Consider the following 26,861-nt stretch of genomic DNA (forward strand, 5'->3'; position numbering starts at 1 on the left):
GAGGCTAGAAACAAGACGCTTGAGGCAGGGCACGATAAGGGCATACAAAATACTAAATGGCAAAGTAAATAGGGATTTATTATTTACTCTCTCCCCCCAGTACAAAATCTAGGGGACATAAAAGGAAACTAGTAGGTAGTAAAGTTTCAAACAAACGAAAGGAAGTTCTTTTTCACATAGTAGGTTAATAAAGTGTGGAACTCGCTGCCACCACCAGTTGTGGAAGCCGACAGTTTAGCCAGATTCAAAAAGGGATTGGACAAATTCTTGGAGGAAGGGAGCATCAGCAGCTATTGAGCATGGGAGTTAAGATAGAAGTTCTGAATTTCCTAGGACTTCCTAGAGCTTAAGTGCTGGATGCTGCAAATGGGAGAGGAACAGGGGGAAAAAACCCTGATCATACCAGTTCACTATTCCTTTCAGCATTCACTATCTGACACTGTGTAACACAGGATATCGGTCAAGATGGACCTATGATCTGACCCCATACATGGCAGTTCTTATGCTCTTACATTCTTATAGATTTGTTCACTATTAATGTTAGTGGGAGTCTCTTCATTACTTTAATAGGAGTTAAATTTGGACCAGGATTCTCTGCAAATATAACAAGGTTAGGAATGCAAAAATCAAAGACTTGGAATCAGGGAATCCTGGAAAATCCTCTGTGTCCTTATTCCCCGTCACTGCTTCTTCATGACTCCCATTTTTCATGTACAGGAGTCTCCCTTCTACTAAACTGAAAGCTAAAAAGCTGTTCAGCTGACAATACTACAGAAACACTACTGAAAACCCTTATGCGCTCCTTTCTCCTCCAGCCTTCTCCGGACCTGAAGGCCAAGGAGGGACGGAAGGAAGCAAGCCATCGAACAGCAGTACACCTACTTAGAACACAGCTCATTCATGCCAAATGCTTTTCTTCCAACTACCATCGCAGAGACAAAAACACAGGACATTTTACCAACCACGGCATCCTAAAGCAGCATGTGGCCAGAAAGTAGAACCCATTGTGTGGATATGGTACATTAGTTCCTCACTTCTCAGCAGGTTTTTCATTATTTACTTGCTTTCTGAAGAAAGCACCTGCTGAATACAGTGCTTATAAAGAGTATGTTTTTTTAAATCATCATTTACAATACCACATCCCAGTTCCTGACACTTGAAGGGAGATTCCTTCTGATTCAAGTTGACCGTAAAATGGTAAACTGCAATAGGCGGAAATGTTGTTTTATTTCCAATCTCCTAGGGAAATGGCCAGCTGCATCCTGTGTTACAAAGAAACTGGCAGTACATATTCTCCTTCTCTTCTCTTTTTTACTCTGTCAGCTGACTTCCCTACCCAGCCTCTAAGGCTACACTTGTCCCTTGTAACATCTGAAAGCAAATAACTAGGATGGCTCTGTATCATCATAATCCAAACACCCTCACATTCCTAATTAGAACAAAATGGTACCTTTGCTCCAGGCTGCTGAGAAGTAAAAGATTTTCATGGCTATCCCAGGCAGGGATAGTTTTTACTTATTTAGGCCATGGCCCTGTTATGGACCCTGGTATGTAGCTCCTGTTGCAAGATCACGGGCTTATTTTGTAAAAAATAAAAAGTCCGAATTCTGTAAGGCTGGTTCTAGTTTTGATTAACCTCTAGTGCTGCAAATTACTTTACAAACATTGGTTTACGGAAAGTCACTTGTCTAAACTTCTTAAATTTGTACCAAATCTTTAAACATCCTATATAGCTCTGTTCAAGGAAATACGATCGTGCTTTGAATAGTGGGTTCTACACTGACTTCCCTCCTTACTCTGGCCCCTTTACAACAGGTAAATGAAAAGTGGCAGAGGAATGTAAAGAGTCCCAGTTCCAGAAGGGGAGGATTAACGCCATGTAGACATTTCAGAAGACACTCACAAGGCTGACCTCAGAGGATCTCTTCACAAACCCTGGTTTACTGGATGTGCTGAGGTCAGAGTTCCACAATACTGCAGCAATTTTAGGGAGTAATGTGGCAGCCACTGTAGCAATTTAAATAAGGTCCAATTCTCAGAGCAGCCCAGGATAGGAAGGGTTGGCTTACACCCTCATCCCTTCGGCGCATAAGGTATGGCTAACCCCCTTAATTCCTTTGCAAATCTGGTGCATCATGGATGCTGACGCACAGTTTTCAAAGCCAGAGGGGACCAATGTGATTATCTAGTCTGATATTCTGCCAGAAAATTTTACCCAGTGATTTCTGCATCAAGTGTGTACTTTCTGGTTGAACCAGAGCATGTCTTTTAGAAAGACTTTATTCTTCCTTTTTAAAAATTAGCACTCCTACGAGATGTAATCCCTCACCACTAAAGGCAAAGGAGGCTTTGGTTTTGACATGGATGCTTGCAAGAGCAGCCCTCAAAAACACTGCCTGAAGTCAGGCTTGGGATGCAGGGAGGCTGTGCTGGTAGCTTAGCATGCACTTCACTCCTGCCTTACATCTCCTGTCCTTTCTGTACTCTGTTTTGAAAATGTCTTTCACTGCAATGCAAGAAGCAACAAATATTGAATTACACTGAAAAGGACTGTACCACACTGGGCAGGGATTGTACCACACAGAATCCCTGTGTGCTAGTAATAGGAGATCATTTGAAAGGCTTTTGTTATAATTGAAACTGTGATTTGTAAATGTACCAACAGAGACTGGAAGCTCAAGCTTCAGGTTTCCAACTGTTCATCTCAGGAAAAAGAGTCTTTTGTCACACACACTGCACAACTGTCTAGGTGAGTTATGGGTTTGAGGACTTTGAGTTCCCCCACCCCAACTTCTTACTAAGTATCATGCCATTGCTGATGAGAGGACAGTAGACCTGATAGTACATGTAGCTGATCTGTTGTGGTATCTAAATCTCTAGCCCAAGCTCTAAGAATGTGAAGCAGGCAATGCTTATCTATTTACCTATCTTTGTTTTCCCAGTGGGGTCCAGTTCAACACAGAACATGCAGAGAAATTCTCTATTCCATGGGTGTCAAACTTGTTTGATTCTGCAGGCTGAACCTGGATCATACGGCATCTTGCAGGCTGGATCCAAATGGCAGGACCCAGAAGCGACAGTGTTCACCCCTTCACCTGTGAGAGTCACTGTTTCAACCTGTCTCCAGAACACAGGGAAGTTAATACCACTACTGCTCACTCCTCTTTTCTCCTGCCACTGATTTTAGTGACCCAAACCCTGATTTTGGTGGCAAGATTTGGTAGTGGGAGGGAGGCAGATGGAAGTGAGTGGTGCTAACTCCTTGGATTCTGGAGCAATGCTGAAGCAATGCTGCCGGGATTAATCCTGCTGCTGGTAGGGGCCCTGGTAGCCAAGGCAATGAGCCCCCATGGGCCAGATGACTAGGGTGGCCATCACAGAGCACATTCCAGTTTTCTCCTACTCTGTCCTTTGTCAAGAGAAAAACAGGACATAAAGGCATCTGGTTTTGTATCAATAGAGGACAGAGGACAACTGGGCTGTCCTCTATGATGGCTACCCTACAGATGACCCATCTCTATCAGATGAATCCAACCCGCAGGACATAAGTCGCATGTTCCTGTTCTGTCTGATTACGGACTTTATTATTTTAATAAGGAAGTATACACAGAAAGCAGCCGTTCATAGAGCTGTGCCCATGAAGATCAATAATCTCTTGCTACAGTCCAGAGCCTCCTTCCCTTGCACAAGAGCACTCCTGAAATTGCACTCTTCTTTGCCAAAGAGACATTCAGCTGGAAGGGCTCCTATAGTTAGACCTCTATACTGTCCTCAATCTGCTGCCAGAACACCGCAAAGCCAACCGCAGCATGTGAACAGCTACGTGCTTTTGGCAACTCCCTGTGACTCTCCTTAGCAGCTGTGCTGTCAAAGCGCATCCAGGGAAGCACCAGCTGTGGAAGGGACCATGGCAGTGGCCAGAAAGGCAGGAATGTTTTCACTGTGTCTTTCACCGTGGGCTGGGTGGCAGCAGAAGCCTCACCCGACTCAAGAGAGATGGTACAATTTTGCTGACAGAAAGGAGGGTTTTGTCCCTGCAGAGGAATTCAGGGTGTGGATGCACGCAAGGTTCTGCCAGCAGAACTGGAGTTCTACCAACAACACTTTATAGTGCAAATTAGGACATGGGGGTTTTGGCCCTATCATTCAGACCATCAGCTTCCATAAAGTTCACACATTTTTATCACTATGGCCTCTAACCCTCAGTGACAGAAATAAGCTTGAGCCCCTTATGAGCCTTGGGTAACATACACCAGTAGAGCTGTACTCCGTGGCAATTATAGGTCTTGCTGTAGATGAGACCCAAAAAGCTAAAGGCAACAAATATCCTAACCACAGCTAAGCAACATGAAACTGCTATTGTACAGAAAGAGATATAGGAAGCTACTGGGGACATAACTAGTATAAAGAGAGGACTAAAGACACAGATGTACTTGGGTGATACATAAATGATAATTCCACAGATGATCTCTCCAAGCCAGTGCCTAGGCCTAAAGCAGTTTCCACTATTCTACACCATTCTGTACACGATCTAAAGCATTCTCTCTCTAATGCTCTTCATACTGCTTGATTTGAACATGTGCTGACATTTATAGCCTAGCTTCCAAGTCATGTTCAAAAGACAACTGGTAAATCAGAACTCTTGACGTCAACTATTCTGTTCAGATTCTTCTGCCTCAGGTTATGTTCCACCCTCTTCAGAGGCACTAGAGAAGGCTGTAACAAACATTGCTCGCAGCCGCAGCATAGGTACCCAGGTGTTAAATAGGTAATGCCAACAAGTTGCTAACCATGGGTCACTGATCAAAATAAATAAATAAAAGAACTATCCCAGTGGTTAATGCACTCAGCAAGTGTTTGTTTGAGGGAATTAACCAGTTCAGTGAGTTTCCAATGGCTCTGATAAGCAAAGGCTCCATTTTGAGTTTCAAATTGCATTCCCTAGCCCATCCTTTTAGCCATTACGGTAGCAGTAGAGACTTTCCGCCCCATTATTCTTGCATGTTACAGCCAGAGCTGACATGTAGTAAGTGATAACACTCTGCAGCAACAGTAAAATGCTGGAGTCTAGAAATGAGGCATGGAGGAGGACTGGTTAAAACCTGGAATCTCAAACATGTGAATACTTTTTCCAAGCATGAAACAACAGCCCTTTAGCCGGTACCTCACTGGCACATGTATCAACACAGACACAGTTTAATGGTTGACCAAAAGTGCTTTCACAAGGAAGTGGAAATGAAATACACTGTTATAATACTCAAGTGTCTATTTGTATATTAACAGAATTCCCCCCCCTCAGTTTGGGGTAAACCCTCTCTAAAACTGAAATCTGAAAATGTAATGTTTCATATACAACGACAAAGCTGTATAACGTTCTTTTCTATTTCCAAAACAAAACTATAGTAGTTTTTTCTGTCGTATGTTGCTCCAAATATTTTATTTTGTTCAACGTGGGTAAGCACTGACATTTTTTGAACAGCAACACTGAAGAAAATGAATAATTATAGCAGCAACTGCTAGATCTTTAGAGCTCTATGATATTCCATTGTGTTTTATAAAGATTTAAAAAGACAAAGGTCCCTATACCTGCAAGCATTTAAGCTCATAAATAATAAGTAAGGACCTACTGGTATTTCTTTCTCTTTTTCTCTGTGCCACTCACACACATGGATGTGCATACACGCACAGAGAACATGAAGAAAAGTATGTTCCTTTTATGGAAAGGAGAGATGAGGACCAAAATAAGAACATTATTCACAGTTACTTAAGTGAGAAAATCAAATAAATGATGGTCATTTTAAAAGAGAGATTAAAGGTAGGTAAAAAGGAAGGTTTTGTCTATACCTCAGAGGGTTTGCTCATATCACAGTTAAAGCTTCTTGTTGGGACACAGCAGCTCTATTGCCAGTAGGGTTTATACCAGGTGCTCAAATGAAACAGTCTTCAATCAGTAAAAGGATTTCTTGTTGACATAGCTGTACCTACCCTACAGCTTTTGTTGGCACAGCTATGTTAGTTTGGGGTGTGGTTTCTTCACGTCCTAAAAACATATCGCTATCCAAGCAAGATTTTTTATGCATACAAGAGGATGGAGACATCTTTGCTAAGGAAGGGTAATGATGGAAAACAAAGTGAAAGAAGCAGATTTTGAGTCTGACTGAAAAAAAAAGACAGTCAGGTATTTATGACACTGGAAGAAGGACATGCCACTCAGGGCGGCAGGAAGCCAAATTTTAAAAGGCAAGAAAGAGAGAGGAGGAAAACACAGAAGGAGCAATACAGTGAGGTGGGTGAGGAGAGTAGGATGTGAGACATCTCGTGGGAAGAGCACTCGGCCAAATCCGAACAGTCGCAAAACTTCCTCATGTGCACGGATGAGCCCTATCTGACACAAGAAATCTTTGGACTGATGAGAGGCAAAACGCTGCTCAACCTGGTACTGACAACAGGGAATGATCTAATCAGTGACCTAATGATCGAAGGGAAGCTGGGAAACAGTGACCATGAGTTGATCACCTTCACCATAAAGTTGGCAAGTCAGTCAGCAATGCAGAAGTCCTTGACTTCAGGAAAGCCGACTTTGACAAGCTCAGGAGACTTGTTGGCGAGGCCCTAAGGGACCATGACCCGAAGGGGAGGGGAGTTCAGGATGAGTGGCTGCTCCTCAAGGGATCAATCCTGAAAGCACAAGCAATGTCTATCCCATCTCGGAGGAAAGGCAGCAAAAGGGCGCAGCAGCCCCCTTGGCTCTGCAGGGAACTTGTGGACCTCCTGCGTCTAAAAAGAAAGACCTATAAAGGATGGAAGACTGGATCCACCTCAAAGCAGGAGTATTCTGCACTGGTCTGGACCTGTAGGGAGCGAATCAGGAAAGCCAAGGCTACGACTGAACAACTGGCTACACAAATCAAAGACAATACAAAGTCATTTTTTTGATAGGGGGGAGCCAGTGGAAAAGCAAGGATAACACTGGACCCTTGCTAAACCATATGGGACAACTGACGCCCAGGAAAAAGCCAACTTGCTTAACGGGTATTTTGTGTCAGTTTTTCACCAGTCCCAAGGGACAGCCCTGCTCAATATGGGATTGGAGGGCCAGGGTGAGGGAGAATTGTTTTCCTTCAATGTACACCATGTCAAGGACCCCCTTGAGAGGCTGGACACCTTCAAGTCAGCTGGCTGAGACAGTTTACACCCCAGGGTACTTAAGGCGTTGGCAGGCATCATAGCTCAGCCACTGGCCTGGATCTTAGAGAACTTGTAGCGCTCTGGTGAAGTGCCTGAAGACTGGAAGAAGGCCACTGTGGTGCCTGCCTTCAAGAGAGGGAAGAAAGTAGATCCGGGGAACTACAGGACTATCAGCCAGACCTCTATCCCGGGGAAGATCTTGGAAAAAATTATCAAAGAGACCATTCTTGACAAACTGGCTGATGGCAACATCCTGAGGGACAGCCAGCACGGGTTTGCTGCGGGTAGGTCTTGCCTGACCAATCTCATCTCCTTCTACGACCAGGTGACCTATCACCTTGACAAGGGAGAATAGACTGACGTCGTATATCTTGATTTTTAAAAAGCCTTTGATCTGGTGTCCTATGATCATCTCATGAAAAAACTGCCCAACTGCAGCCTCAGCTATTATCTCAGTCCAATGGCTGGGGAATTGGCTCCAAGGTTGGACCCAGAGAGCGGTAGTCAATGGAAGTCAAACATCATGGTGCGCTGTGACCAGTGGGGTCCCCCAAGACTCCGTCCTTGGGCCTATACTCTTTAACGTCTTCATTAACAATGTGGACACTGGTGTCAGAAGTGGACTGGCCAAGTTCGCCAATGACACCAAACTTTGGGGTAAAGTGTCCTCACCTAAGGACAGGATAGTGATTCAGGCCGACTTAGGCAGGCTCAGAAAATGGGCGGAAGAAAACCTGATGGTGTTCAACACCGAAAAATGCAAGATACTCCACCCCAGGGAAAAAAAACCCCACAGCATACTTATAAGGTTGACAATGCTATGCTTGCTAGCACCATGGCTGAAAAGGACTTGTGGGTCATGATTGACCACAAGATGAATATGAGCCACCAATGCGATGTCACAGCTGGTAAAGTGAGCAAAACTCTGGCTTGCATCCATAGATGCTTCTCAAGCACATCCTAGGGTGTCATCCACCCGTTGTACTTGACCTCGGTGAAGCCGCAGCTGGAGTACTGCATGGGCTCCACAATTTAAAAAGGATGTGTAGAAGCTTGAGAGAGTCCAGAGAAGAGCCATGGGCATGATCAGAGGGCAGGCAAACAGGCCTTATGAAGAAAGGCTGAGAGCCATGGGACTCTTCAGCTTGGAAAAGTGCAGGCTCAGGGGGGACCTGGTAGCTGCCTATAAGTATATAAGAGGTGTATGTCAGAATCTGGGGGAACGCCTGTTCACAAGAGCGCCCCAAGGGATGCCAAGGTCAAATGGTTACAAACTCCTCCAAGACCGTTTCAGACTGGACATAAGGAAGAACTTCTTTACTGTCTGAGCCCCCAAGGCCTAGAACAGACTGCCTCCAGAGGTGGTGCAAGCACCTACTCTGGACTCCTTTAAGAGACATTTGAATGTTTATCTTGTTGGGATCCTTTGATCCCAGCTGACTTCCTGCCCCTAGGGCGGGGGCTGGACTCGATGGCCTTTCAAGGTCCCTTCCAACCCTAATGTCTATGAAATCGATGAGCAGAAAGGACATGAGGAGAGCTAGAGAGTGAACAGATAAGAGTGGTAGAGCCAAAGCTATGTGCAGAGTTATAAGAGTAAAAATGAACAGTCTAGGCTTTATTCTGAAAAGGATAGAAGGGACTTGGGTGGAGGTGAGAGACACGGCAAGAAACGTAGGAAGGAAAGGTCTCTTTAGTTTGCATGGTATAGCTGCTGTAAAACTGCACTGAACACAAACAACTAGGCCAGGAAAGTGCACATTCTTCTGTACTACTCAGCTTATGAGACTCCAACCCAAACTGGAGAAATTATTTCAATTCTGTGTCCATTTAATAATTGGCCCCTCAGAAGAGATTGCCAAAGGTGGTCCAGATTAAAATTATGCGTGGTGGGATGTGGGCAATAGATGCCTAGGTATAGACAAAACCTTCCTTCTTACCTACCTTTAATTTCTCTTTAAAAATGACCATCCATTTTTTGATTTTCTCACTAAAGCAAATGTGAATAGATGCCTAGAAATAGGGCAGAGGTTGCCAAGGCACTTCATACAAAGTGTGTCAGCCAACAGCTGGATAAAATATATCTTTATAAAGAGCTGGGAATGCAGTGCATCAGTGTAAACCTCCAACCCTCCTAATGCTTCATTTCACCTGCTGGGGCAAAAATTAAGAATGAAAAGCAAAAGGAAGAAGAGAGTTACTGCCCCACTTCTAAATTTCTTAGTGGAAAATACCAAGCGTGTTATTGATGTTTGTTCATTCTACAAGTTAATTACATATAATTTTTAAAAATTATTTGTTTGCACCTTTTTCTGTAAGTCTATAGTTTAGAACAAAAATTTCTTTGCCCTTTGAAATACGAAAACCACTAGACCAGCAGTTGGCAACCTTTTCAGACTGTGAGCCAAAATGACTCGGCGTGGATCAGAAGCTGGGAGCGAGGAGCAGGATAGGACCCATCTGCTGCCACTCCTCCTCACCAGAGCATGGGGAAGCTTCCCACCTCCCACTGCTTCTCCCCACTGTGAGATAGAAGAAGCCCTCACTGCTGAATGTTACCAAAGCCCCACATTTGTAGACTGGATCCAGTTGGCAGGCCGGAGATTGCCAACCACTGCACTAGACCGGGGTTCTCAGCCCATGGGCCAAATGCAGCCTGCAGAGCAATCTCATCTGGCCCACAGGGATCTCCATTGATCCAGAATTGTATCAATAGGGGAACAGTGGCCATCAATACAGCCACCCTCCCCCTGCCAATCCCCAAAATACACTTCCCATGTGGCTGGTAGTAGCCAAGCTTCCCTCCTACTTCCGGACTGGGGGTAGGCCATGTTCCCTTTCCTCCCAGGTTGGAACCTGCAGGGCTGGGCCATGTTCTCTTGCCTCCCATTGGGGCTGCCACACCTGCTTTCTCCCATGCAACTTGTTGCAGCCCAGCCATGCTTCCTTCCCTCCCATTGGGCCTGATCACACCCCCTCCCCCCCCCTGCAGGGCCAGGTTGGGGCATTGTCATGCCCACTTCCTTCCCAGGGCCTGGCCATGCCATGCCCTGTTCTCTCCCATTGGGGCTGAGCCATACCCCCTTCCCCTTGTGGTGCTGGGATGGGCCCTGACCATGACCCCTTTCCCTCCCAGGACCAAGGCAGACCCCCTTTCCTCTCCATGGGGCTAGGTCAAGCTTTCTCCTGTGGGGCTGCGTTGCAGCTGGATTGCTCCCTCCTCACACCCTCCACAGCCAGATGGTGCCCACCATGCCCTTGCTGGATTGGGAGCACCGGCTGGATCTGGCCCAAGGACAGACTGGGCACCGTCATTCTGGCCCACTGAGCAAAAGTTTGGGCACCACTGCACTAAATCATGTTATACACAAGTTATGTCCTCTAGCTACCACTTTCAAAACAAATCACTTATCTAACATGGGCACTGAATCTCCTGTTCATCATTTTTCTAACTATACAACTTACAAAAAGTGACAAAAACCTTCTACTTTGGTCAGTCTAGAAAGAGAGAAGCTCAGGCTAACTCCAATGCCAAATATTTCCTTCAAGTAGACTTCTAAATCTGTTATAAACCCTTCCAAACAGGGTAATGATGGAAACACTGGCAGACCCAGCTTCTCCATATGTTATATACTCCTATTGATGATGTGTTTTATGCTCTCACATGCCAATAACCATCCCTTCTTTGCATTAGGCTTCAGATGATGACCTACTCTGTAAATTACTAAAGCCAAGTTTGCTAACTGAATGTAATCTGTAACACCCATTTAATATGCATGTTGAAATCCTGGGGATTTGTAAGCAGCCCATTTACTACTGAAACGATTATGCATTTCTCTAAGTAGCCTCCCTGTTGCACCACTGCTTACTCTGTTCTTTAGCAAATACCTTAGCAAACCATCTTGCTTCACGTGGTACAAAAAAGCAAACATCCAAGGTTTACTTGAAGGTAGCTGGAGCTCAAGACATACATAAAGGAAGTAGGTCATATTCTCTTTAAAGCTTCTGAACAACTAAGGTCCTGGATAAGTGAGATCTGGAGTAGACAAAGTAGAAATGAGCAACATCCACTAAAAACTTAGATTTCTTTGTATGGGTGTAAACAGGAATCAAGCCTGTAATTACAGCAAGAACAAAGCTTTGTGAACTGCTGTTCTAATGGTAGTACCAGCTCCCACATTTATAGGTATGGGGAAATCTGTTACAGGTCATATTAACTGCACCACTGAAGAATGATATAATATGATATAAATATATTAATATTTTTAATGCAAATCAAATTTTGTGCCCATTATTTTAGTCTAAGTTCCTGAAAATAAGTTTCCTAAATTCAGGAAACTAAACCAAACTGAACCTTTCCATCACAATAGGTACTTTGTTGTAGTGGTAAAATTAAATGTTTTTCTGTATTTACTCTCTGGAGATTAGCATATCAGCATGAGTCAAACGTGAAAATAAATGCAAACCCCAATCCCACAATCCTGATATCAGGATTATCTTTATCTTTAAGGAAAAGTACAGAATTGTATTTGTGAGAAATCTGGACCCAAAGCTAGATGTATAAACACTTCATGCATCTTAGGCATCCTCCATTTTTAAAAAAAAACGAAATATTAGGTCATTCTGTACTTGCCTGCTCAGACCAGAGTTTAGGGTTTTTCATTTCTTCAGATGCAGTTGATGACCTCACTTTTATATAACTGATATATCAGTTCCAACAAAAATCTTTACAGAAAGGTTTCTCAGGTCCAGCATAGATGTTTGGGTCAAAATATCAAGAGAGAATTTTTGGCCCTAGGGCCAGTCTCTTTCTCATGCCTAATGAGCGATGGATTATTTATGAAAATGAATTGGGTACAACAGGGGAGAGAGAAAAAGAATGGCTCAATAGCTGAGGGGGCTTGTCTTTTTGAAAAATTTCCAATGGTCTAATTTGAAACCATGATCTGACACAGAACAAAAATAAATTTAAAACCTAAATTTTTTTCTTTTGTTTTGTGAAATTAAGGTCCTTCTTTCCATGTCAGGTGAACTTATAACATCACGAGCATGGGAAAACTTTTGCTTCTTGCTCTGTTTTAGGAGCTTAAAACACCATCGGTTGTGAGAAGCAAGCAAACAAACAAAGGCCAAGGGCCTACAGAGAAAGCCTGAACTCTACTCTTTGCTGGTAAAAGGCACAGCAGACCACATTGAAATTCATTTCTTTGTAATTTTGCAGATTCAGTATGTACTTTCTCTTCAGCTGGAAGTACAGTTTAATTTTTTTTAAATCTACTTAAGTTCCTTGTTAGTGACTCCTGACTTCAGTCTGCCACGGAAATACACTATTTGGAAAGCTATGATATTATGAGGTATTTGTATATTTTATTACTCACTGATGTGCAGCATTAGATAAATATGTTGTTGGGCCCCTTTCCTATTTATATTGTTCTGGCTGTGGAAAGAAGCCAGAGTGTAAATGAGAACCAGGACCAGTAGAGTTTTGAAAAATCTCATAATCATACAATCTTAGATCAGCAACCATGGAACTGACTTAAAAAGAAAACACTCTCTAGCACTGCATATTTTATTAAACCTAGGAAAAAACCTCCATATTCCATATGAAAGGCAAACTAAGCAGGAAAGAAACATTTCCCAATTGCTTTTACTCAGTAAAGGAAACTTTCATTTTACTAACATCAAATATTTGAGCCGGGACTTAGCAATTTATAATAAGAATAACTGCAACTGTTTCAAATCAAGCTGGTTCTCCTTCCTCTACAGGCAAATGAAATCATATGTTTGAAACTGAAGATGGAGAACAGAGAATACCAACTCTTTTCCCAGAGTGTGACACTGAACTGGTTCATCTGTACCTGCAGGGATGGGAGAGTCTTTGCTGTTGGGATGCTAACTTCAAGGTCTTAAAAAAATGAGGGCAACTTCTCTAGCTGGAGTGCTGAAAGCAAATTAACAAGATTAATGCAAGAGAGGATTAGGGCACAAATTGTTAGTCTGCATGCACTGCAGCAACCCTGCTAGGGAGAAGTCTCTTTGTTATTTACAAAGGGACTTTCAAATTAGCGCTTCTCTCTTTACATTTTAATATGCAGCCTTCGTTGATAAGAGATTTTGGGTCAAATCCTCAGTTAGTATCAACCAGTACAGCTTCACTATTAGCTGAGGAGCACATCAGTCCAGGGCACCTTAACTCTGATGCACAGTTTTGCTGCTTCTTGCTTTGGGGTTTTTTTGCCAATGGCTGGGGGCCTTGCTAGGCTGTTTTCCACAGGAGGAGGAATGAGTGCTATTTTCTTTGTTTATATACACAGAATGTACACAACGTCCTGTTTCCTGAACACAGTAGGAACAAACAGCAGACTTCCTCGCTCACACATTCAAGTTAGCCTTTCTTGCAAGTCCTGGACCCAGATCTGATCCTTGGGTTTCTTCCTGGGTCATGCTCACCATTCCTTTTCTTCCTCAGCCTGACAAAGGGTGTTTGTGCCCGAAAGCTTGCTAAGAAGAATTTTCCCAACTATTTGAGTTGGTCTAATAAAAGATATCGGATTTACCCAAAGAACCTCCTCTGCCTTTCTTACCGCTTTCGGCCGTCTCATACATAGACCCATACACCTGCGCCCATCTGACACCCTAGCCCTTGTATTTGCAATTGATCTGCAACAAAATCCCTCTGCTCACATGTCTAATGTTCAGCTTCGGGTAATGACATCTACTGTTCCGTTTATCACTATAAGAGGCATTTAATTTTCCTTGTATGTAGCCTAAATCAAGGTGGGGGGTGGGGGGAGGCTCAACCTCTGGCCTGTAGTGCCGTATCATTTGACCTGTGGGGTTCCCCATGGGTTCAGAAATTTGGCAGCAGGAAAGTGGTGCCACTACTCCCTTGCTGCCAAATTGCCAGACCTAAAGGAAGCCCTGGGCACTGCACACTGGATCCAGTGCCCAATCCCAGCACACAGGGCTGAGTGGAGGTGGTGCCAGGCCCCACAACCCAGTCCCGGTGTGGGGAACTGGGAAGGGGTTGTGCTGGCTCCCTGGGACCTGCGCCAACACAACGGGTGCAGAAGGGGGTGATGGCATCCCCCTTCAACATAATCCTGGTATAAGGAAGCAGGAGGGAGAGGTGGCAGCTCCCCAAAACCCATGGGGGGGGGGAGAACAAGAGGGGGTTGTGCCAGCCCCTAGGGACCCAATCCTAGTTGGAGGAAATGTAGGAGGTGACACTGTTGGTCCCCTGGGACCCAATCCTGGTGCACAAGGGGTGGGAAGGGTTGGTGTCAGCCCCCTGGGTCCAATCCTGGCACCTGGGGAAAGGGAAGGTGCAGTTCTGGGCCCCACAGCCCAATCTGGCCAGTAGAAAGGCTCTGGGCCACTCATCTGGTCCATGTGCCCAAAAGGTTGAGCACTACTAGCCTAAATGAAATTGTCTCAGTACATCCAGCAGCTTTAACTTGGTTTGTGATTTATGGTAGCCTTGAACACCTTCTGGTATAATAGTATACTAGCTTGGCAATAATTATGTACCTTTTCAGGCCAGTAAATGGAGAACCCTGGTGTTGGAGAGGGGTGTGGAATGGAAAAGATGGAGTAGTAGATAGGTTGGAGGATAGGACTAGGATTCAGAGTGACCTCAAACACCTGGAGGGTTGTACCAAAAGAAATCTCATGAAATTCAATAAGGACACGTGCAAAGATCTGCACTTAGAACGGATCAATCCCACGCACCGCTGGCCTGCTGGCTAAACAGCTGTTCTGTAGAAAAGGTCCTGGGGATTAGAGTGGACAATAAGCTGTATATGAGCCAACAGTGTGCCCTTTAATGCAAAGACAGCTAACGGCATAATGGGCTACCTCAGTAGGAGCCTTGCCAGCTGCTCATGGGAAGTGATTATTCGCCTCTGCGAATAATCATGCCTTGGGGATCAAATGCTCAGGCCCACTCCTAACCCCTCAACTCTGATAATAAGTCAGTAGCAGCACACTAAATGGCTTTTCTATTCTCTAACCACCATGAAAAGTAGCAGGTACCACGAGGTAAGCACAGAGCCAACCATTTTCTACAGATATTTTCACAGCTCTTTGTTTGATATCTTTAAAAATAATGATCTGCATATATTTTACCATAGCTCTCTCCAGCTATACCATCAGCAATAATAACCTCCTGGATTTGCCTTCTGAATTCAAAAGCTAGTCAGAGAGGTTATGACCATGCATTCTTTAGCTACCTTTGTGACAAACACAGTAACCATCAGTAAGAGTTCAAAATGCTGCAGTGTCAATTTTGAGCCATTCAGTGATGGACCATTACTGATCCATCATTGTTCTTAGAAAGGTAGTGACATGACAATGCCATTTAGCATCTCCAAGATTATCAGCGAAGCTGCTGCTGCTGAGATTAATGGAAGAGTTTCAGAACATGCAATTAACCATTCTTACTGCTGGGCCTTCTTCCAGGACAGCTGCAGTGCTCGGGCACGTTCCTTTGATGTTCAGCTCTTCCACTGAAAATTCACAAAGAAGCTTCTGTGGTATATCTGGTGCACGAGGCAAAAGGTCCTTTTTACCTGATACACCTGCCAAGCAAGGCAGCAGCAAGCTAATTAATATGGACTTCAGGGAGATTTCCAAAGGCTTAATAGGTAGCAAATAACAACACTGGGGATTCACAGCTATGCAGGAGGGTCCAAATCTTCTCCCTTGCTCAAAGCACCAAGCAACAGGCATTGAGAAGGGACATTCTGTAGGAAGCTGGCTGGGGAGGAGGAATAATTACCAGAAGTTATAGCATCCTCTATGGCGTGGTTTAGGCCTGTGCGATCTCTGCAGGCTGCCTCTTCTCCCTTCAAGCACAAGGGAATCATACAGATGCTACACTCTTTCGAAGCAGGTTTGAATAGAGAAATACAGGGTTTGGGTCTAAATTGAATCTTTTTTATATACAGTACGGTGTTTATTTCCTTACTGATTCTATTAGGATCTTTTAGAAACAACAAGGTACTTGCTGGGGAATGAATGGATGTCATCCTCCATTAAGAACACCTGAGAAATAACAAACTACATAACACTGGCATACCAACTTTAATGGTGCTTGAACCTCAGAAAAAATTTAATTTAAAACCTAAGGAATCTGCAAAGAGGACAATCATTGCTGCTGCCAGAAAATAATCTGTGACTGCTTTTTACAACAGACTGGAGGATTATATTTATATGTGTATAGTATTTACCTATACAAGCAGTTTTTGTATGTTCTTAAAATACCTTTGCATCATTTGATTATTTTAGAGCATTTTACTCCGAAAAGCCAGACAGATAAGACAAGAAGTCTGCGAATACAAACTGTATTCGAAATCAGAAGAAGAAAGATGCAGTGGTTTGGACATGTAACAAGAAGGACCAGCACCCTTACAAATACCATGCTGCAGAATGCTGTGGATGGCCGAAGAAGAGGAAGACCTAGGATGAGCTGGACTACCAACATCAACAACTGGACGGGATTAAAACTGACTGATTGTACAAGGATTGCAAAAGACCAGGAAGAAGGGAAGAAAGTTATTGCTATAATCAAAGGTGCCCCAATGGCCAGTGTAGCCTTGGAACTGGCTTGACTTGACCTGACTTCCAAAAGTGCAGTTGCAATGTATTTTCTAGTTTCTATTTCCTCCATCAACCTGCCCTTCCATAATCATTAATGCAGTGTTTTGCTTTGAGGATGATGCACAAAGACAAAGCAAAAACCAAAGAATCAAAAACAAAGCAGAGACTCATATGCCCAGAGTAACCCACATGTTTTAAATGGTCAGGAATTCTGTGTTACATCAAAGGCTCTCTATACCTTAGGTTGCACAAGCTTAGTATTTGTCTGACTCACACTATTGTTTAGTCAGATCTGCTCAGGTGCTGGTGGTTAGAATTGATCAATAAAAAAAAAACAACCTTATTTCTTAAAGGTACAATCTTCAACTATATATTCAGAGCAGGGATAATGACATTACAGTGTTGTAATGGCCCACGTCTCATGTAAAAAAAATTACATAAATTCAATATGCATAATTGGCAGTCATATACACAGAATGCACTTGGGATCAGAGCAATGACAACATTCTGTCAACTATCCTGCAAATGTGCCTTCACTTTTGTGTTGAGGGCCCACTTGTAGGCAGAGAAATACCTTATTTCCAGGCCCACCCTGGTCTCTCTGCTAAAATTTTGAACGAGGGTGCTAACACTGATCTTGGTGAGATTTTGTGCATTTGTAGTGGACCACTGCCTACTGGGAACCAGGCTGAAAGAACCAATTAGTCTCATACAGCCCACCCAACAGCCACCAAATGCTAATGATTTACTCCTGATTTAAGCTAGGTTTAAATCACTGAAGTGAAAGGCTCTTTTCCTCCCATACCAAACACACCTGTCCCTCCACACTCAGGAGAATAGTTGCTTCAGGGTCAATTCAAGTGATTCTAAATTAGCACCAATGGAATTACCCTACAAGAAATACTGTATCAATAACAATGTCTAGGGCCGGTACAGAAGCAGCCTGACCCTTCACATATTGTGGCAGCATCCTAAACAAAAATGGATGGAACAAGTGAAGACATTAATATTAGAAGGATATGCCTTTGCAAAAAATGGATATGCCTTTACAATTCTGAATAAATGTAAGGAAACCGAAACTTTGCCATCTGTACCATACTGCACATATTTAAGCATCAGTATGAAGTCCGTTTTACTGTTTGACCTTGAAACTTGGAGACTTATTATGATCCTTCTCCCTAAACTCCAAATCTTCATAAATACCTATCTTAGACAAATCCTTAACATTGGACAGCCAGAAAAAGTCACAAGCAAAGCATTCTGGAGAAGGATGAAATGCAAGCCAATGGAACTAGAAACAACAAATAAAAACCATGGCTGGGACACACATGGTGGAAAGATGTGTGTCACCATCAGGCAGGCATTCAACTGGATTTCTCAAAGTAAGAGGCACCAGGGCAGACAAAAGATGGAGATGTACAATGATTGAATTAAGAACCATCAAAATGGGTAGAAGAGAGTCTACAGTACAAGAGAGTTAAAGACAGAGGAGTGTAGTGAAGGCCTTACATTCCAAGAGGAGAGAGATGTATGGCAAGTCAATCAGTTGTTCAGCAGCCAGCATCTACCTCATAAGAACAACAATTCAATATTATTATGAGAAATAATTTTCAATTCCAACCGAAAGGGAATGGCATTCAAAGGTTTAACAGTGAAAATACTCTGGAGTCAAATAGTTCTGGCAATAAGTTTGCAGCCAAACATTTTCAGTGTCTATTTTTTTTGTTGACAACATGCACTGAGGGAATATACCATAAACTGCACACTGTAGGAACTAAAGGAATAACTGTGGAAAGGAGGCTTGTTTGTCTTGTCCTTTATTTCCTCTCCAAATCAAGAAAGATTAAGTGTGCAAAAGCCATAGAAGGAATTACAGTACTGAGCATTCTCTTGTTGCAAATGTCTTTTCTAAACGTCATGTCTCAATTTACTGGTAGGCCCTCAAGTAAATGAATTTACCATGATGGGGGAAATCTAAGATAAATAAAGTTTAAGGCTGTACAGACATCTGCAACAGAGTTCTTAAATACCAGGGTTTGCAACCTAGAACTGCTTGCACAGGGGAGTGTCCTCAATATGAATTCCTTTGTTCAACTGTATTCATATATGCACAGTAAATCTGGCTTCTGGAAAATGAGTCTGCTCTGATCATGATGACAGAGCTATAATACATTTTGACTGAAGAAGCCTTCATTTTGCAAAGGAGGATCTTCTCAATACCTCATCTTTCATTTCTCTTTCAGTTAAAGTTCTTGACAGGGTTGTGTCAGAGCAGCTGACAAACATCTTTGAGAAGACATTTGCTTCAGATCCAGGCATAGCATTCATTTGTCACAGTTTTTCTCCAAGGCTCTGCGTACAGACATTGTACAATTTCTCCTGGGAGACTTGCTGCTCTCCCAGGAGAAACCACAAGTGTACAGGTGTTCACGCTTTTTGTCCCAGAGTACAAATGGCTGTTCTAGGAGAAAAATAACCTGGGAACAACCAAGGTTAAATCACTGCCTGGATAATTTCTCCTAGGAAACCAAATGTCTGTACATGCTCCACATTTTCATGATTATAGAATTTGTCCCTACCATTACTATGAAACCAAGTATTTCATTAAAGAACAAGTAGTCCTTATGGTTATAGAGGAAGCCTTTCAAATGAACAACTGTAATCAACATGAAATTGCTTCTATTACAGTAGCTTAGAAAAGGATGCACTGGTCCTGTTAATTTCAACAGGGTGCTGATCCTAATAATACAAAATTTAGTAGCAGCATTTCTCTATTTCACTGATGATAATTTTGATAGACATTATGTGTGTATCCCATAAGGACAAATTTCTTCCCACAACTTTTCAAGCCCCAGAAGCCCCAATTATCTGACACCTCAGGGCGCCTATACACGTGCTGCTCCAATGTTCTGGAATCACAGCAGACTCAATTAATCAAGTCTGCTGGAGCACAGTAATTAGCATCGAATAAGCTTTAGTTAAAGCACCCCCACAGCCATTTTTCAGCATGGTGACACTGATACACATGAGCCTCTGGGTATTTTAATTAGAGTGGCTCTAAGAGTGGCTCTAATTAAAAGTGCCTACCTCAATCCCCTCCCCAAGCACATGTATAAACACCATCACTGCCCAAACTACCAACTTCCTTCTGATAATAGATATCTTCAGATCACAATCGTGCAGCACATGGAAAACTAAAGCCCAGGAGCCAGTACAGCAAATTTAATTGTAAATTACAAAATCCAGGGGATATGCTAGTGATCAGATTTAGTTTAGTAAAATATGTTATCATGTTTAATTCAGTGAAATACTGCATTTCTAAATGTCTCCAAAGCTGCAAAACTATCTCCCATCTGGTACACAAGGTTTTCACAGACCCCAGGAGGTCTTGCTAAGTAATTTAGATCAAGCTTGTTCTGAAGTATGCAGGGTGTTATTTACAGCTAGAATGGAACCAAACAATTTTGACAGCTATTCCATCAATTTTTAAACTCTTATGTGGCCCAGATTTTGATGACAATTTTGATAGCTCTTCCATCAATTCTTAAACTGCCATGTGGCCCAGGTGACCTGCTTTGAATATCTGCTGTATCTTACTAGCCCACTAGTAAGGGTTCAGTTCATATTTGGTTCAATTCCTATTTATTACAAAACAACTTTATTTTAATTTCTACCTTGTGAGGGGCCTAATACAGCACAGCATTTAACCATATGCTTAAATCCCAGTGAAGGAAATAGTGCTTTCATATTTACAGTTAGGCATGTGCTCATGTGCTTTACTGAGCAAGGGCCTAAATCACCAAAGGTTTTGGGGCGACAAGAACAACAAGACAATGAACAATGTACAATTGTTTCATCATTATTTTTATATAAATGAACCTACTTTGTTACAGGAAACCCCCCCTCAGAGATTTCATGCTTATGTAGTACTAGTCCCTACATGTGTAACTGAGCTGCTTGAGCATGGCCTGATCTTTTAAAACGTTTGGAAGGGATTAAGTGAATCATCATTCAAATCCAGTGACTGCACTTTCACCAGTATGTAAGAACATGTACAGACAGCAGAGTTGTTAAGAGGGCACAGGGGTTGCAATCTTTTAGGGCTCAAAAGCAGCAGGAATGGCAGCAACGACTAAAAAATTTTGGGGGGCAGTTTCATTACTCATCATTCCCTGTAGATCCATGAAAATTCAGAGAATGACAGAGCAATGTGGCTCGCTGTCAAAATTCCACAAGGATCTTGTGCCTGCTAAACTGCAAATCCACCTACAACAGCTTTTCTTAAAGTCAAAGGCCTGTAGGTCCTTGGCCCCTCCAAAAATGAACCCCAAGTACCAAAGAAATAGCAATGCTGCAATTGGCTCACTTCCTTATTTAAAGTGATACCATTAGCCAAAGAATGGTTCAAAACAGATCAGTTGTCTTTAATTACATTAGCAGTAGAGGTAAAACAACTTTCAAGGGTGACACAAATAACCATTTCTGTTATTTGTTACCATGTCACTCAGCTTGGATAATGATAGTAGACTAGATCAATCATTTGCATTTAATTTCTATGTTGTCCAGTCCTATCACAATGCCCATTGCAATCTGACTTTAAGCAATACAAGGCAATGAATGCATCAAAGCAGAATTCCATGTTTAAACAACAGTAGGTTTTCTAAAACTGAAAAGAAACATCTCACCAATAGCATGTAAAGCAGGATTCTGTATCCTTGCTCTTAACATTTAACAGTAATTAAAAATGTCTTTTCTGTTATCAGCTAGACTGGAGGGTTGTTAATAACATCAATAGAACAGCGTAGGGGTTTAAATGAACAACGTTCACTTATTTACCATCCCTCAGATACTGCTGGATTAAGAAACATCTTCAACACAACGTGATAGTGCATGTTTTATAACTATGTAGACAGATTCTTGCAATTCTTTTGGTGTTGGCCTCCCTGACAAAGCCTTGAAGTGCCTACACAGGGTTCAGAATGCTGCCACTGCTGTTTGGGTACTAAAACGTGAGATTATCTCCGTAGATCAGCTCCCACTCCATAATCCCTTTGCTGGCAATGCAAGATACCAGCTATAAAACTGCTCTCCTAACATACCGTGGCCTTGCTTGTTTGTTAGTAATTGTATTTGCTTTCTTTGCACGTCTTTGGTTTCTCTAACACTGGCAAATGCTGGCCTTACCATCCCTTTCTATCATCTCAAGCCATCTAGTTAGAGTGCTGTAAGTCAGTTTTCAATTCACTGAAAGAAGGAATGTCAAGTGGCGGGACTTTTAAAAGCATGAATTCTTTGTTTGAGCCAGTATTTTGGGAATCATTCTTACAGGAATTGTGCGCGCTTTAGTGTTTTGTTATACAAACTCAGGACTCTTGCCCAACAGTGCAAGTGATAATGAACTTTTAAAAAAAAGGTCCCTGGAATACTAGGGGCCTTGGTGCAAAATTTGTTTCAGAGTCTCTCTCGCTGCGTCTCTCTTTCCCCACCTCCCCTGCACCCCGAGGTGTTTCTCTTGCTTTCATAGTGTCCCGCTTGACTCCATCTCCCTCAAGCAGGCAGCACAAAGAAACACAAGTGTAAAGTTGTGGACACCACCCACCTCTAGGATTTGAAATGTATGTAGGTGAGACAGGAAATAATGTTCTTCTAAGGCCAGGGTGTCAAATTCATCTTTTGCCCTTGGCTAGATATGGACTGGGGATTTCCTTGCAGGCCAGAGTCAGATGTGGTAGTGGCAGTGGCAGTGCCAGAGCTAGGGTAAGAGGCAGCAGAGGTGGCACAAGCAAAGGTGGTCAGGCCAGTGATGGAGGCAATAAAGTAAGTGGCCATGGGCCAAATGAGAGCGTATGGGCACAGCGCTTGCTGCCAGAGGCCATGCCCAATGGGGCCTGATAGCCCAGGATCCTACAGGCCCCACCCCAGATTCCCTGGTCTGCTAGTAGCCTGCAGGCTAGAAGGAATGGCTCCATGATCTGACCCATGGGCTGTAGTTTTTAAGGTCCTGTTCTTAGAGAAATACGAGGTAGATGCTCATCTAGAGGGTTTCCTCTGTATTGCACCTGCCATTTCTTAGCGCCCAATTCATCTCAAAGGTAAACTTTTGCTTTTCAGAGATATTACTTCCTATGTAAATTGTGCCAGCTTCTAAACGAACCTAAGGATTTTTTTCTATAGATGTAGAATGAGAGAAAACCCTCAGGAGGTCCTGTTCACTTATGGGATGACCATGCACGTGTTATGAGCTACGTATTCCTAGTACTTCCCATTCTGAGTCTCAACCAGAAGACAATACAGCTGCAAGATAAAGACTGTATGAACCATCTTAGTCATGAAAATAAAATCATCCTGATATGACACAAAGGTTCCAACCCATCATTTTGCTTTTTACTTCTCCTCTCCTGGCTGATGGAGCAGGAGCCCAGAGAAAATTACAGGAGCAAAGGAGAACACAGGGACTAGTAGGAGGGTGGAACATGCTGGTTCCATGCCTCAGACCCTTTGGAGCTGATGAATATGGGGGACACATTCAGCTAGACACTGCTCATTTGTTATATTTTAAAATGTATTATTACATAGAAACTGTAATTTCAGATGGGAAATGCAACCTTTTCCCTGCTGAAACAGTTCTATACAACAGTGCACAACTGAGATGTGTTATCTTTATCTAACAATGCCAAAAAACCCCACGTGCTTTTTAATTACGTTAATGTGCTCTGGCAGTAGGATTCTGCTCATCTCTCTAGGAATTAGGAGCCTATAAAAAATAGAAACTCAAGCGATCATAACCAAAAATAAGCAACGATGGTTTGCATCTGTTCTTCATGATGCAACAAAATGCTTGTGGCATGCCTAATGCCATATTCAATGTAAAAAATGGAGAATTGTCTGTTGCAGTGACAAAAAATACTTGTTTAAAAGAAAAAAGATCACAGAAGCTAAAGGGATCTCCCACTGAACCCATAAAACACCTTGTGGGCTGGCTTTTAGACTGGGAACCTGGAAATAAAGACCCCACCAATTTCTATCTCCAGCTCTGTTACTAAGCAGCTGCATTTTCTTAAGCAAGTCACTAGAGCCCTCTGTATCTTGATTTATTTACTTGGATATAAAAGTTTGTGCCTGCCGGGTTTCAGAGGTATTGACAGTTACTTTGCTCTAAAGAATTTTCATGATTTCATGCCTTGTTTTAAGCCCTTCCACTTCACTCCCTCTTCTTGGGTAGCACCCAATTTTAGGTCAGACCAATGAACAAGGCTAATTTCTCTGTATGTGGTAAGCTTCTGTGTTAACTTCAGTCAACAACAGAAAACTTTTAAGAGCATCACTGAGATGGTCCCTCTCAAGACAGTAAGCACAAAATCCCTCACAGGAGGGTTCTCAGGTAGCAAAGGCATGCAGATGTACAGAAGCATACAGATGTACAAAGCTATGCAGATGTGCAGAGAGGACCTTCCCTCCCAGCTACAGCAAGCTACAAATAGACTTTAGTTCTAGGACTCAGTATTTGTTTGGCTCATTCATGAGGCATGATACTCATATACTTGATTTATGAGTTGAAAGATAATTTGGCCCAATGAGTACAGTGGATACTAAACAAAAAATATTTTATACCCTGACAACTGCTGTTGGTCTCCACTGGCTGATACCCCTAAGTAAACCCACATCAATTTTCTACATCTCCTGCATGGGAGAAAAATTCATTGATGCTTGTAAAACCTACTAAAAGTTCTTATGAATTAACTTATTTCAAGGTTTGGCATTAGTCTCCATGAAAGCCATGTCATGAATGTAAGGAATTTGTTTCTGACATCCACAATGGCGTTTGCTGAAATCCAGATGAATCCCCTGGTTACTAACCACAGGTCTGTGCCTACCTGTAGCTTTAAAAAGGTGGGGGGGGAAATCTATTCTTGCTTGCTCATAAAACAGAAGCATGAGTTCTAGCATGCTGTGCACTGCCAACAGGTTTTAATGAGATTAATTTGTGGAGACATAATGCTAGGTAACTGTGGACTTCTAAGAGAATGGTGCGAGAGGCTGATGCAGACGGGAGCATTTGATTGTTTTCATGTTGACTATATTAAAAGAACAAAGTTAGCAAAGGCCACAGTAAACAGATGTAATTTAGTTGCCTCTCATGGAGCTGTTTATGTAGTCTAGCCAAGTCATATGTTTAGCATAACTCCATAGCTATAGTTAGCTCTCTAATTTTTGGAGTAGAAAAGTGCTTTGAAAATAAATATAAACATCCAAAACTCATAAGTGTGACGTCCCCACTTAGTGCAAAACTTTGGAAGTGCAGTTCTACTCTCATGAATTGGAGCTTCAGGATTAAAACTATTCATCAAACTGAAATTATGCTTCATAGCAATTATGCTTTGGTTTCACCTAGAGAAACATTGTTTCACCTCTGCCATCTGGGTATTTCTCAGGTCCTATTTTGGAGTACTAGCTGTAGCTCTAAGATTCAGATATTTGAGAGAATCAAGATTTGTAATATTTGGGCCAACTCCTATAGCTGGGAGAAATATGAGGTGGAAGTGATTAGAGGTCCACTTCACTCACTAGGCAAATATTCTTTTAGTTTATAAATCACTATTATGCCATAAAAGGCAAGCATAAATACTGTGTCCTGGACTTAAGGGCCCTGCCACACATTCAAATTAAAGCTGGATAGAAACCAGCTACAGAGTTGTTATTCATTTACAAGGTGGCAGGGGCAATGATCCCTCATGGTCGAGGATGCTCACTCCCACAAATCAAGTAAACGGTTGTAAATGGGTACTGATGGCTAAGAAGGCTGATCCTAGAGCCCCAGATTTTCTGGCAACTGCCAAAGCTCCCTTTAACCATCGCCTGTGGCAAGTTGCCAGAGTCAGACCATGCATTTCCCAGTCTTGTTTCCTTTCCTTCCGTTTCTAGTAAGATGTGCTTTCTCCCACTAGGCATCACCATGTAGCCCTGTCCCAAGCTAGTTTTTCCCAATCCATGGTGTCAATGCCACGCTTCTTAAACGTTTGCCTTGAGTGCCCTTGAAGCATTTCCTCTGGCCCCTTGTGTCCTTTGCCCTTGGCTGAGGTAGGAATATAGCAGTTGTTTAGGTAAACGTACATCAGACCTGTGCACATAAAGCCCTGTCCACTGCAACTCATGTTGAATAATCAATGCTTCCATACTGGTGGTGTTAGCATCAAAGAGGACACTGACTTTGGGGAGACTATCCTCCCACTTCTGGATCTTCTGGAGGTAGGGCTGGTGATGTTGTTCCAGATTTTTTAGGTGGGCCCTGGACGTCACTCAAGCTTCACAGCGTTAGAAAAGAATTGGGATTACCATAGCCTTGCATAATAGGAGCTTTGTTCAAGTCCTGATGTCGTGATCATGATGATTTGGCCAAAACCTTCGACTCGGTTAACTGTGAGGCTGTATGGAAGATCTTATGAAAGTTTGGCTGCCCAGGGAAATTTATCACCACCCTAACATTCCTTCATGACCAGATGACTGCCTCCATCATATGTAATGGCTCAGCTACAGAGCCCTTAGCCATTCAAACTGGCATCAAGCGTGACTGCACCAATCTTCTTTTCCTTCTTTCTTACAGTCATCAAGATGCGCATTCATGACTGCCTCCCATATGGCATCAGCAGTGAACACAGGATGGATGGGAACCTTTTCAATCTCTCCTGCCTCCATGCCAATACCAAAGTTACTTCAGCCTCTATTGTAGAACGTCAGTATGCCGATGATTGCGCTGTCATTGCACATACTGAAGAGGACCAACAAACAGCTCTTAACTGCTTCTCACAAGCATACCACTGCTTTGGATTGACCTTTAACATCGGAAAACAAAGATGCTTCACCAGCCTGTTCTGGGCCAGACCCACTCCCTGGTAAAGATCCTCATTGATGGACAGGAGCTGGAGAACATTGAACACTTTGCATACCTCAGCAGCCATCTCTCAAAGAAGACCAACATTAATGAGGAGATCCAGTATAGGATCCAATAAGCCAGCATTTTTAGGTACTAACTTTGTCATTGGTTGGCTTCTTTTTTTTTTTTTTTTTTTTTTTTT

The 26,861-nt window shown here is 42.8% G+C and overlaps 1 protein-coding gene and 1 long non-coding RNA gene across 5 annotated transcripts in view; one reads left to right on the forward strand and one right to left on the reverse strand.

Moving 5' to 3' along the window:
- The window catches only part of SASH1 (SAM and SH3 domain containing 1), a 317,210-nt gene that overhangs the window by 117,992 nt on the left and 172,357 nt on the right, over positions 1-26,861 (reverse strand). The gene's annotated exons all lie outside the window — the stretch shown is intronic.
- LOC109304384 lies at positions 1,752-13,713 on the forward strand. The gene is made up of 3 exons (XR_002099380.1): positions 1,752-1,957; positions 2,666-2,749; positions 12,955-13,713. It is a non-coding gene; the product is annotated as an uncharacterized LOC109304384 (long non-coding RNA).

This window comes from Gavialis gangeticus, unplaced genomic scaffold (genome assembly GCF_001723915.1).
Source record: "Gavialis gangeticus isolate Ggan-Ray unplaced genomic scaffold, GavGan_comp1, whole genome shotgun sequence".
NCBI classification, from domain to species: domain Eukaryota; kingdom Metazoa; phylum Chordata; order Crocodylia; family Gavialidae; genus Gavialis; species Gavialis gangeticus.